The sequence below is a fragment of the Vanessa tameamea genome, chromosome 13 (assembly GCF_037043105.1).
Source record: "Vanessa tameamea isolate UH-Manoa-2023 chromosome 13, ilVanTame1 primary haplotype, whole genome shotgun sequence".
Classification (NCBI taxonomy): domain Eukaryota; kingdom Metazoa; phylum Arthropoda; class Insecta; order Lepidoptera; family Nymphalidae; genus Vanessa; species Vanessa tameamea.
In genome coordinates this window covers 2,034,646-2,048,400 of record NC_087321.1, presented here as the reverse complement: position 1 = coordinate 2,048,400, position 13,755 = coordinate 2,034,646, and the positions used below count along the sequence as shown (strand labels likewise).

The following is a 13,755-nucleotide window of genomic DNA, read 5'->3' as shown; positions in this document are numbered from 1 at the left end:
TTTCCTATATTGCACTTATTACTGAGTTAAACAATTAGTTGTACAATGTATGTTTTGATATAATATGTCTTAAGAAATGAGAGTGAGTCGTCCTGACCGATTTTGGTTACGGCGGCGAATATCAAGGGAGACCAGCCAACTCTACAGTACATATAACATTGCACAAGTGTGTGTGTGTGTAAATACAGGTGGACTCCCTATTCCTTCACTCTCATAATCCAATGAGACTTCAAATCTGACACTACCGGACCAGGAGCCAGGACCAATAGGTTTACGTTATTTCCGAGGCAAGGGAGTATATGTACTTTCAATTTACTGACTCCAGGTAGTTACAGAGAATGTATTGACAGAAAAACTCAATAACTTTTTTAATTTAGTTTGAGTGTTAAAAGTCACTAGATCAATGGAATGGTCAAGAAATGAAAGAGATAAAGTTTGAGGGATTACCACTTCTATACTATGGTTATCCGCGATGGAAGAAGTTATTTTCAGAAATATGTGGTACATTTGGTATTTCGTAACAAAATCAAGACGTTATCCACTGTTCAGCTCAAATATAACTAGAATAGAATTAATATCTATTTCGGACGGACAAACATGATATTTTAGAATGCAAATGAGTTGCAAGGGGTAGGGAACCCTACTTAATCACGGACACAGCCCTGCTGCTAGTTACCATAACAAGGATTGATTGATTAAAACAAATAAAACTAAAATTAATTCTAAAAGGATAGCCAATTCGTATTTATTAGAGCATGTATATGTAACTGCAGACTGCAATGGAAAAAAGTATTCTGATAAAAATATGAGAGGTGTCATGGCACACCTGGTTGGAACGAACTTGTTTTTCTTATATATTATTTATCAAGATATTTATCAATATATTACGTATAATAGGATTAATGAAATAAAGTTGTTTATTAAAAATCATCAAAAGTTTAAATATATATATAGAAAAGTAGAGAGAAAAGTCCCGCGGAGGGGAATGTGGTTTTTTCCTTCCGTAACGATTTCTGCCAGTTTACTTTAAGCCGCGTAAAAGAACTGCGTTCCAAAAAATACCTACAGCTACCCATTCCAATCCGATCATATAGGACAAATTCATATATAATTACTCCTCCCATTATCCTCCGTGTAGTTAAAATTTCCAAGTATCCTTTCTTGGTTAGCACCTAAATTGCGAAAGGGGTAAATGTGTTAAATTTCAAATCAATCCAGTTCGGTCAAAAACCTATTGTTTCTAAGATCTTGTGACGTGTGGTATTTCTCTTATATAATTAATCTTCATAGATTTAAATTCGAGATGATTCATCAAAGAGCAGGCGAAGTGCAATAATGGGTTTAACAGCCTTCTGAGCCTTCTGAAAACGAGAATATCATTCTACTAACTTGGTAACTTCAGAGAACTACAGAGAACTTCCTAACGTAAAAACCAAACCTGTTTTATAACCTCCAGTTATACCTATCCTCACTAAGAGTTGATTTAAAGTTTGGAAATAATTTCTGAGCTTGCTTAATTTGTGTTTAAAATTCATGTCGTGTTTCGCGACCGGCGTAACTCTGTCAGTTCATTCTTACCGAACAATGTTTCGGACCTAATTTCAAGGCGCGTGTAGCCGCGAATCCACAGAAAAGTGACAGATTATGTTTCTTAGAACTTTGCATTGGGTTGATAATGGACCGTTAATTGCTTGAAAGAATCGGTAGGGTTCACGTGTTAACATGAATTTTATTTCAGAATTATCGTGAATATTTTACTGAAACAAGGCCGCTATCAGAATATGACACTTATATTTCATAAAATGAATCCTGTGGAACGTCTTTGTGGAATGAGGAACAATAATTTTAAATAATTTCTATGTCTTTTTAAGAAACATTGATAACAATCAATGGTTTAATATTTCTCGGCTTTTGATAAATTTTGGAACATTAAGTGTTGATATCTTAAACGCATTCGATCGATTTTGTATCCATTTCTTGACGTAAGTAAAATAAAAGGAATAACTACCAAACACTTATTTCTCTAAAAGTGTGATACACAGATTCATTGGAGAAGGTAAAGTAAATAAAACTAATCAAAATGACGACCAAACAGAATACCGTAATATAATAAAAATATCCGGATCTTCGCCTGATATTCTGTACATAAATATCTGTATATCTTGGGCGTCATAGTCCTCACGCAAAATGATTCAACGATATTTAAATACATGAACTTTTACTATTCGTGTAGAGATAACCCAATTAATATGACGTCATCTTGGGAAACAAATTAGACAATAAAAAAAATTGCAACGTGTGATGTTTCAAATGAGATAGTTTACTACAAACTTGGTGGTATAGCTTGGTCCAAGCCCGTCTCGGTAAGAAGCATCATAATAATACATAGTATGTTAAGTTCCAATGTAAAGGGTGAGTGAGTCAGTCTAACATGCACATAAAATCTTAACTCCCAATATTGGAAACGCATTGGCGATGTATGGAATGGTTAAGATTTTTATGGGTGCCGATATAGGTGATGATGACCACTTACCATGGTGGTCCCTTTGGTTGTGTGCCTATCAATTACCATACAAAAAAAAAAAACTTCAATTACTTTAATATATACATATATTATTGTTTATAACACAAAAATAAATACAAAATATATACAAAAATTAGGTATTTGTCTATCCCCTATATAACTGAATTCATTCAACGCTTAAAGCTACGGAATATTATATGACACTAAATCTTAGACAAAAAAATCGTTTGTCTGCAAATTCCCACAGGAAACACTATTGTACGGAACCAAGTTGCCCTTGCTCTTGTATTTTTTACGAAGAGATAGTTAATATCGTGAGTCGTCTCGTGTTAATTCTTTTTGCATTATTCTCGGCGATCTTAATGTAAATGAATGTAAATTTATAATACATTTAGCACTTCCAACGTTGATAAACCAGGTTAGGGTGCACGGACCCGAACTAATTATAATATTACCAACCTCTGTCTTGTATAGCTCAATGGTATACCAGCTGACTAGTGGAGGTCACGACTCAACTTGAATCGTCAGGCAATTGTCTAATCTATTTCTAGCTTTAACTTTTTTTTTATTATTGCTATAATTCGTTAATCATAATTAATTAAGAAATTACTATTATTCCTAGTTGCTCCTCCTTTTAAGCTTGTCACTTGTGTTAGGAGTGGGGTCAGGATCGAACCTGCGACTTTTACATCGCTAGGCGGCCCGTAAACCACTGCGCTACTGACGCTTAAACTTCGTTGGAGTAGGAAATGAAAGCATAGCAATGCGAGTACAATGACGGTATTCTACCATTCTAGGTAGATGGGAATTCTTTAAATTTTTCTTAGAGCTACGGTTTGTTACGACTAACTTTTTTTAAAACTACTTTTACGCGCTTCGAATATCTTGGACATAATATTGCATGAACCATTTTTTTTTTAAGATACAATTTTAGTGTTTTTAAAGTGGACGTGCTTCTTTTTCAAAGTAGCTTATTAATTTCAAATTGATAAATCTGTAGTTAAGTATGTATTTTTTTATAATCAGAATTGCTTATAGTTTTTTTTACGTAAATAGTCCGGCTTAAGTTATATAACTTCAAGAACGACTTTATACGAATCGGTTACTGAAAACGTCAATCAATATGGTACACAGACGGATATTAATCAATAATTTTGATCCATATGTATCGAATATATAATACAGACGCACTATTTTTTTTTTTAAGTTTTAGTTTACTGTTAAAATTTTCAAAATAGGTCTCAATTTAGGTCCCTATGTATTGACGAATACTTTTTTAAAATATAGAACGATTGAATCACTCCAAGGCAATTATATTTTATTTAGGTAATAGATTTGAAAGGTTTGAAACAGTGGAGAAAATCGATGCTGGCTGGAATTAAAAATATGCAATTATAAAAAAGGAATATACGAAAAACTGTGAAGACCTGTTGAATTAAAAAAAAAGTGCAAGATTAATTAATCGGTAAACATCGCACGGCGGGACATAATCCAATCAAAAGTCAAAAATCTTTATTCATTATAGAAGTGTTTACACTTGTTTATTGATAGTCAAAAATCTACCACCGGTTCGAAATTTAACACCTCGGACCTGAGAAAAACCGGCGAAAAAAACTCAGCGGGATATTTTTTTTTTGTTTTTTTTTCGCCAATTTATTTATATGGGGGACCCATTGGAGCTTAGAGTCTATTGTCATACCAAGGAACTCTGTTGATTCTAAAACATCTAATGCTTCCCCGTTTAAAAGTACACTCGTTTTGACACATCTTACATTGGGAGTAGTGAATTTAATACATTTTGTCTTTTTACTATTTAACATTAAATTATTAACACTAAACCAATTTACTATTTCAGAGAGAGCACTGTTCACATCGTCACATATTGAAAGACGTATTTTTATTTTAAAAATTAAACAAGTATCATCAGCAATCAATACTATCTCGAGTTTATAACCTAGGAGATGTGGCACGTCATTTATATAAACAAGGAAGAGAAATGGTCCAAGAATTGATCCTTGAGGGACCCCGCAGTAACTGGAGACCCGGGAGATCTGTCCATTTATATCAACCCACTGAATCCGATTGCTCGGATACGAAATGAGAAGACTGAGTGCAGTATCCCTAATTCCATAATGACGTAGCTTCCTGACCAAAGTTTCGTGTTGCACACAATCAAAGGCCTTAGATAAATCACAAAATATCCCTAAGGTATCCTGTGACTCCTCCCAGGCCTTGTATATATTTTTAACGAGCTCAACACCAGCGTCAGTTGTCGAGCGACCCCTTGTAAATCCAAATTGTTTCTTGTGTAGCAACTTGTTATTGTTAAAATGTGAAAAAATCAAGTGTTCTGATTAGATTAGTATATTATTTAGTGTGTATTTTAATTTTAGATTTTGTTTCATTTTATTTAAGTACTTGTTGTTGATGTTTACTTAGAGGTAGAGTTTTGTGAAAGCCAGCCTGGGTAGGTACCATCCACTCATAAGGTATTCTGCCACCACTTGGTACTGTTGTGTTCCAGCTTGAAGGGTGAGTGTGCCAGTGTATAGGCATAAGGGTGGTTAATATTTCTAACAGCACCGACCTCCGTGGACGGTGGTGACCACTTAACATCATGACGATCGGGTCACCAATTAAATAAAAAAATATATGTCTCTATTTAAAAAAATCTTAAAATATATTTATTGTTAATATACCAGAATAAATATGTATAAAAAAATGAAAAGTGCTCCACTATAGTAATTAATTACGGAGATTTTTATCCAATCCAAACTTGTCTCCTAACGATGTTATCCTTTATCATCGACTGTGATTAATTGTATAGAAAACTCAGATAATATACAAAGAAACACTGCAAATATTCTTATAAGATATATTCAACATCAATGCATTCAATTAATATTTAATCGCTATCTCAAAAAACTAAAAACCCAAAAACTATCGAAACTCATTTTCGTTCTTCGTTTTTTTTGTCTTTTGTCGTTTGCCAGTGTTCCTAATTAATAATTTAATTTTCTTTTCAAAATATAACTAAAAACATACAATTATAAACAACATTTATGTAGCTCGAAGCAGAGCTGTTTTGTCCAATTGACTGTCAAATTGTTTCTTTATAAAATCCTTGGCCTTAAAAAGCTTAGTACTGGCTTTGTACAACACAAAAAAAAAACTAAATATTTTATCCAATAAGATTAAATGTATACATTTTATCGTTTGAGTGTTTGAACTACAGAGTAATTGTTTTATGAATTTATTTTTTATAAAATAGGAATGTGTTCCTTATTCGAATATTAAATAAAACTTTCATAACTTATACTACATATATATAACTTAAGCTAGAAGAGACGAAGCATATTTTTTCTATCACTACACTTTCTACACGAACAAGATTTGCTCGAATCGTATTTATTAAGCTCTCTTGTAAAAGTTACATAAAGAAATTAATATATTAAAAGATTTCTCGTTTACTCGAAATATTCAATGAGTACATTAAAACTCTTATTACTAATTTGATTTGTCATATTTTATAATTTTTGTCCTTTTAGGAAGATTTCTTGTAAGTAATTATATTGTATAACTACAGTACATGTTTCTTGATATGTATGAATTAGTTTTTATTGGAAACTTGACTTACGTACAATTTAATTATGAGTTTTGTACGTGACTTTTAAACTTACAAAATACACGAATATAATTATCTCTATAAAAATGTTTAGGCCAATGCTGAAGTTCATTATTTTAAAAATATTTTATTTATAAAATGATTGCTTGTAAAATAATATATTGTTGAAATAAACACAAATCTCGTAAAATAATAAAAATGAAGGTATATTTTCTCGGTATTAAGTTTAAAATGTTATAGTAATAAATTGTACGTAATACAAACTTTTTCGAGTTTTAACAATTATATTTTGTATCTGTGCTTTATTTTTTTATCATAAACCAAATATATTACTTTATTTATCGAACATTACAAAATATTTTCTACCGTGATTATATTTTTTTTTTTTTTTTCGAATTTCGAAAAAAGAAACATCTCTTTCAAAATTAAAATTGAATAAATAAATTGTTTTTATTTTTCGGCCTGTAAAAAATTAATAATCTAAGGAATTATTCTAAAATGATAAAAAAAAGTGTACATTACCTGGCCGCTATACTTTCAGTGCCGTTTCAGATCTCTGGTAATCATTTTGTCATTTCGATTCGTATCATGCCATCATAATAAAGTTACCCCATATCTTTGATGTACCACATCATATGCAATATGACAAATCACAACACTTATCACAAAAAATAATTCAAACGTTTGAAGTGATAAAGAAAATAAAGTGACGTCAAAAATCCAAAAAAAAAATCGCGTTTGAAATAAATTCAAATTTCGAATGTTATATTCGTACTATGTTAGTGCGGCTGGAAACGAACGCTCAGTACAACGGACAAGGTTAGACTGAGCCACTGAGGGGTGAACCGTGGCGCGCGCAAAACTGTTGATTTCGCCTTTGCAGACTCCGTTGAGTTAGTGCGAAAAATTAGGTACGGTCTTTGTGCATTGTCCTTTTTCCGAATGTGCGATGTTTGCTTCCCGCTCTAATGTGGCAAAAGCGATATTCTAGCGTCCGGAAAATTGGTTTATCAACGCCCTACAACACGTACTAGGTGTTTTTATGAGTATTTAATATTTTTCAAACGATAAAACTTAGATTTTATTTATTTAGATTTCTTGTATCGAATAAAATTTTTTTGTAGACGAATATAACTATATATTTATATAATATATTATTATATTATAATTATATATTTTTAGCGACTCATTGGTCTAGTGGGTAGATAAGGAAACAGATTAGGTTCATGTTGGGCCAGTAAAAAATATTGGTTTTTGTATCGACAAATATTCAGGAACAATCCGGAGTCTGGAATTCGGAAATGTTTTTAGCCGTCCTGTGCCTGAAACTTTTCCTATTGTATCGGATTTCTCATCCTTCGAGTTATAGGAATAGACAGTCCTGTGTTTGTGCACACACTTGTGCACTATAATATGTCTCCTTGAGATTGGGCGCTGTGGCCGAAATAGGTCGGTATGACATCATTATGATTTTTACTAACTAAATAAATTAACAAGTCCAATTAATATAATACTTTTATTTTACATTACGTTACAAGCAATTGTAAATCGTCATTTTACAAGGTCATTAAAATCAATAAAATCTTGATATTTGTTACTTAGACGAACGGCTCTACGGATTTTGATGAAACTTTAAACAGAGATAGTTTATCAACTCCCCCTCCCCTCAAACATCCACTCCCCCTATTTGCAAGCGTCGCCGCGAGCGGCATATATAATAACGAGTACTTATAATATTTATATATTACGATGCGAGAAAATGAACGCAAACTAACTCCAGGCTTTTATCAAATATTTTTTTTACATTTCGTAACAAATATAAGTTGTGAAATAACGTACGTACGTATTCTACGGGAATTTTAATATGGAATTTTATTATAAAATGTTGTGAATAGTAACAGTAATTTACCGCTAAATTCTGTCAGCGACTTCGCCCAACTGAGAGACTTGGAATAATTCACACGGAGAAATAGTACGTTGATTATTATCAAACACTTGAATTTTACAATGTTAATTACTTTTGATGTAATTTACATGTTATATATTCTTGTTTTAGTAAATATACTTTAATTTTCCAACAATTATAAACAAATAACGATATTACATTTAATTCTATTAGTCTCTTATAATAATATTAATGCAAAGTTCAATTTAACTGGTTTTGTACGACATCAATTATGACGTCGCATTAAAATTAATAAATTTATTATGAGTGGTACATATAATACGCATTTATTTTGGGTATAATTTTATTGATTGGTTTTTATATGCAGACACGACTGCTTATTTTTTTTTAATAATAATTCTGCATACGCCTAAATGATATGGCACATAAAAATGTTACTAAAAAAGGTGATATGACTAATTGGTGGACTGCGCTTTATGCAAGTCAGGGTAGGTCCAACTCATCACATCGTCTACCTCCAAACAGCAATACTCAGTAATCGTGTGTATCTACAGGTACGAGATATATAATATTAGTTCCCAAAGTTAATGGCGGTTTGACGATGAAATGGCTGGTAGTGAGGTAATCAGGTAAATAAATACTTTAATTAATAAAAAAAAAAAAAAATTGACACAACACAAAACATTACGACTCTGGTTATAGTTTTATCTAAATTAGCTCATTTTTACGTTCTTTGTCTTTGACACGATTGATTTCTAATGGAGTAACATAACACAATAGTTTTAATGCCCTTCTATTATATAAAAAAAATATATAGTTCACATGCGTTGCCTTCTAAAAATGTCCGATAAGCTTCACGCCTTCTTTTGTAGTATTAAGTTTCAACTCCTCGACACGAACAATGAGTATGTATAAATTCAACATAGAATACGAAAACAAGCATTATATTTTATATATATACAACATGAGGTCTTATAATGTATATAGTTCTGGTGACGTTGAGCCTCTGAATATATTTAAATAATAATTAGTTTAGTGATAGTTCAATATGTAGGTTTAAATTCTGGGGAATGGAAAGTTCCTCGATGAACAAACCAACATTTTAATACCCACGTTGTAGCAAATTCCCTAGCACAGCCCTATTATAAAATGCTGTTTAATAAAGTATAAACTATTATAACTAATATATTTAAATGATAATTTACAAAACATCACATCAGCAGCTCAATCACAGAAGAAAAATTAAGGTACTTTAAAACATTACAAATATAAATTATGAGGTGGCTACTAATAGTAATTTTGTTTCAATAACATTAAATATGTTAAGTCAGTCTATTAACGGTTTTCGGTTGATTTGAATAACGAACACGTTTAATGACTAATGAGAAGACAGAATAGTCTAGTATCGGTATTTCGAAACCTTGACATCGGGTTTCTTAACGAAGGCTGAGCGTACTGAACGTTTTAACCCTTAATTATGAATTCAAAGGCAATGCGAGTTGGTCTATATTTCTAAAACTAAGTTTAATCAACAATTAAATACTCCTATTAGATAAGGATAAGTGCAATGTAAAACTTACTTTTCGGAATCGCTAGACTTTTCCGTGAAATTTGCCAATTTTCTGTGACCATAGACAAATTTTATTATGATACTCTATGTAGAGTATTAGTTATGTTCATGTTCTTAAGTTAATTGAATTTCGTTGAAATTGATTTATTAATTTTGTGAGATGAGCACTCAGATTCTTTTATCCTTAGATAATTGAAACGCCAAAGATTGAAAAGAGCCCGTAAATAATACATACTTATATATATAAGGCAGGTCGACGGGCAAATGAACCAACTAATAACACGTAGTCATCATTGCCCATAGACATTGGAACCTTAAGAAGTATTAACCATTACTTACATCACCAATTCGCCACCAACCTTCGGATCGAAGATATGATGTTATGTCGTTATGTAGTTACTCTGACTCACTCACCCCTCAAACCGGAACACAACCACACTATTATAAGTATTGCTGTTTCGCGGTAGTATATATGAAGTCCGGGTGGTATCTACCCAGATAGGTACGCACAAAGCCTAATATTTTTTATCAAATAACAAACCTAAACCAACAAAAAACACGTCTTTAAACCTCCAGGCCATTTTAACGAAAATATACCCTTAATTGTAAGTTTGATTGTAAGCATAATTTGCGGAAAAAAAAAACAGTTAATTTTCTCGTACTGGTTCAAAACAAATCGAACCAAAATATTCTTTATTCAAGTAGGTTCATGAAAGCACTTTTGCATCGTAATGTTAGTGAATTAAATGTACTAGCTATTAATTAAAGATACTGGTTCAGAAAGTAGATTCTACCGAAAAGAACTACGTAATACTTATGTTATTTTGTTAGATTTTCTCAATATACCTACATCAATTTCGACGTTTCACATCGGCCGCGTGTCCCGTGACGTGACGTCGATCAATTTTTATGTTTCAGCGTGAAAGAAGGACAAATATAAAATTAATAGTCTTTTGCATATAATAATTAGTAAGTGGGTTAATATTAGCAAATACTATATGTTATATGTAAACTTTAGTCTTGTTGTACTTGTAGTTGCATGTTAAATATATTTCTTGACGAAAAATTTGAACACTGATGCCATTTTAAAGATAAAATGATGTTTGATTACTCTGATACAAATTATATAGCATTATTATTGTTATACGGATGGAGAGCAATATATACAATACCAGGGGTTTTGCAGGTGCATTGTCTGCCTTTAGGGAATGAATAGGCACTGTTCTTGAAGGTTACCAAGTCGTATCTGTTCGGAAAAACTACCGGCGGAAGCTGGATCCTTAAAGTGGTTGTGTGAGGTAGAAAATGCCTTAAAATCGCTTTAAAAATTGCTGTGGATTTTAACAATACAATGCTAAGTATTACTGTAGGGCGGTAGAATATCTGATGAATACCTACCCAGACGGACTTGCATAGAGCTCAACACCAAGTATAGATTATATGTATTTTGCGGTTTTTAATATATATTTATCTAACAAACAAATGGTTTTGCTTTTCAATGTCGCTAAATGTAATAACTTTTCGATTTAATAACAGAATATTACATTACATCGTGTCATTGTCTATTGTTTTCATTAATGGATGCTTCTTGCCAGATGTGCTCCGATTTCAAATAGTTTATATCTTGAAGACACTTTAGTCCATATAGAGATATCGAGATGGCGAATTCTTAATCGAAGACTGGGTTTACACCCGGCCCGGTTCTGTTGGAATGCCATCCCATTGGGTTATGAGGATATTTTTTATAATTTATATATGCAGGTGGGTGGGAAAATAGGCTACCACTGCCCATAGATACTGGCTCGTTATTTTTTTTTAACAATTCTTTACATCGCCGATACACCACCGAAATTGGGAACTAAGATGTTATGCTTCTTGTGCCTGTAGTTACACTGGCTCACTCACCATTCAAACTTAAATACAGCAATACTTAGTATCGCTGCTTGGCGGTAGAAAATATGTTGAGTGGATGGTGGATGATCTACCCAAACGGGTTTGCACAAAGTCATGCCACCAAGTAGTTCATTTGCGAGTAAACTGTGTTTGTGGACATACTTGAGAACTACAATGTCTCCTGCGTAGAGGGCTATTCTACATTTATAATGTCTGTCTTGGTCGAAAACAGTCTACAATTATGACACGTATCTATCAAAGATTCCAGTAGAGGAATTCTGTGAGAAGAAACTCGATACTCACCGCAGAATACGGGCTTGAAATGTCGGAATGTGAAATGTGATATTGTCTATAATAATTATAAATTTTATTGGGTATACGTATCAAAATGGCGTATCACGGTAAATAAAAGATTTTACGAGTGACATACGAAGTGAATTCTTACAGAATCGCACTGCAGATTATCTCTTTAGAATATAAAGTCATTTAAGTGTTCAATTTGTATCTCTTTTTCTTTTTCGTCAATTTCTTCGATCATCTGTTTTAACTTTTAATCTTTTAAAAGTTCTTTCTTTTCATTAGACGTCAGGATTAAACGTACCCGGGATCATTTCGTTTGTTTGAACCTTAGAAAATCCTTTTTAAGGTACATTTTTCTTTCGTGAATTGCGATTTCGATAATATATTTAACAATCGACAATAACATTCAATCACCCCCCATCCCATCAAACGGCGGTAACTAGTATTATATAAAAAATATAGAATCACATTGACTGCTAAAAATATTTTGACATGTATTTTTTTAATCGCAACAACACAACTAGTATTCAAAAAAAATTGTAACGAAAGGACAACTTAATCTCTGGAAAGGATTTAGTTTTAACTCATTTCGCACGTTTAGTTTCAACTAAGTGTTGTTTCAAGATAAATTAACTTTACTTATTAACTAAAATGAGTTTTGCCTGTCCACTTTGATGCATGAAGTAAAATATACACATATAATAGAATTGTGCAGGAATTTTGTATATTGCGAAGAAAATGAGAATATTTATATCACGATTAAGATAAAATACACAACTTAAAAGAATTTCTTATTTTCTTACGCTTAAGTCAACACTTAAGTGAAAACAGGTAGTCGACGTGCCTGGTTACCTACTAATTTAAATAAATACATTTAAAAAAAAAAAGACCCGTTCGTTAACAAATATACGTATGTTAGTATGAATAATCAATCAAAACTCATCATGAACGAAATCGTGGTCTTTGTTCGTGTTTTGCAAACTTTTCAATAAAGGACTAATTACAACGAACTTTGGGCATTTGGATGATTAATTAACGGACTATTGCTGATGACCTAACATTAGGTTCGGCTAAAAACATAAATGGTGCTAAAGCGTTTCTATAGTAGAATTATATACTAAAATCAAAAGTCACGAAGTGGGAAAACCGACAAATTTTTGCTTTTAAGTAGCCGTGTATCCGTACATTGGAGATATTATTTCATCTCCAATTTTACCTACTTGAAAGATGAATTCTCAAAGGATTTTACTCATAAACATTTAACTTCATACCGATTTTCATTTTTATTATTTCAAATCACGAACTTCGATACAATCTTTCATCCTAACTTTCGTCTGATAAATTTTTAAAAAAACCCGTCTTAAACTTATTAATAGAAGTCTAAATCCCGATTTCAAATGGCGACTTTCCATACAATTTTCCACCCCTATTGGACCCTTTAGGGGCAGAATTTCCAAAATTCCATTCTTAGTGGGTGTCTACTCAATGAAAATACCCTATTCATCCAATTGCATGGCCCTAAATTTAATAGTTTTTTTGGTGATGATGGATCAGTCAGTCAGGACATGTTATTTTATAAGAATATAAGATTATATAAGTAGCAGTATATGTCGTGTTCTAAAGTAGATGATATATATCTTTGCATTTATATAAATTTACGTCTGTATTTTACTAAACTCCTCCCGAACGGTTGAACTGATTTCGATGTTTTTTTTTTCTGAGTATTTGAGTTGGCCTTGGATTTTTTTTTATGTCATAGGTGGCAAACTAGAGGCTCACCTGATGGAAAGTGACTACCACCGCCCATGGACATCTGCAACACCGGGGGCTTGCAGGTGCGTTGCCGGCCTTTGAGGAAGGAGTACGCTCTTGAAGGTTCCCAAATCGTGCCGGATATGATAATTTATATTTCACCCGGACAAAGTCAAAACTGCTTG

The 13,755-nt window shown here is 32.3% G+C and overlaps 1 protein-coding gene across 1 annotated transcript in view; it reads right to left on the bottom strand.

Annotated features, from left to right (window-relative positions):
* Positions 1-6,992, bottom strand: part of LOC113397973 (5-hydroxytryptamine receptor) — a 109,758-nt gene extending 102,766 nt beyond the window's left edge. The window contains exon 1 of the mRNA XM_026636512.2: positions 6,672-6,992. The gene's annotated coding sequence lies outside the window, so the exon portion shown is untranslated. The remainder of the gene's footprint in view (positions 1-6,671) is intronic.
* Positions 6,993-13,755: the final 6,763 nt, after the last annotated feature.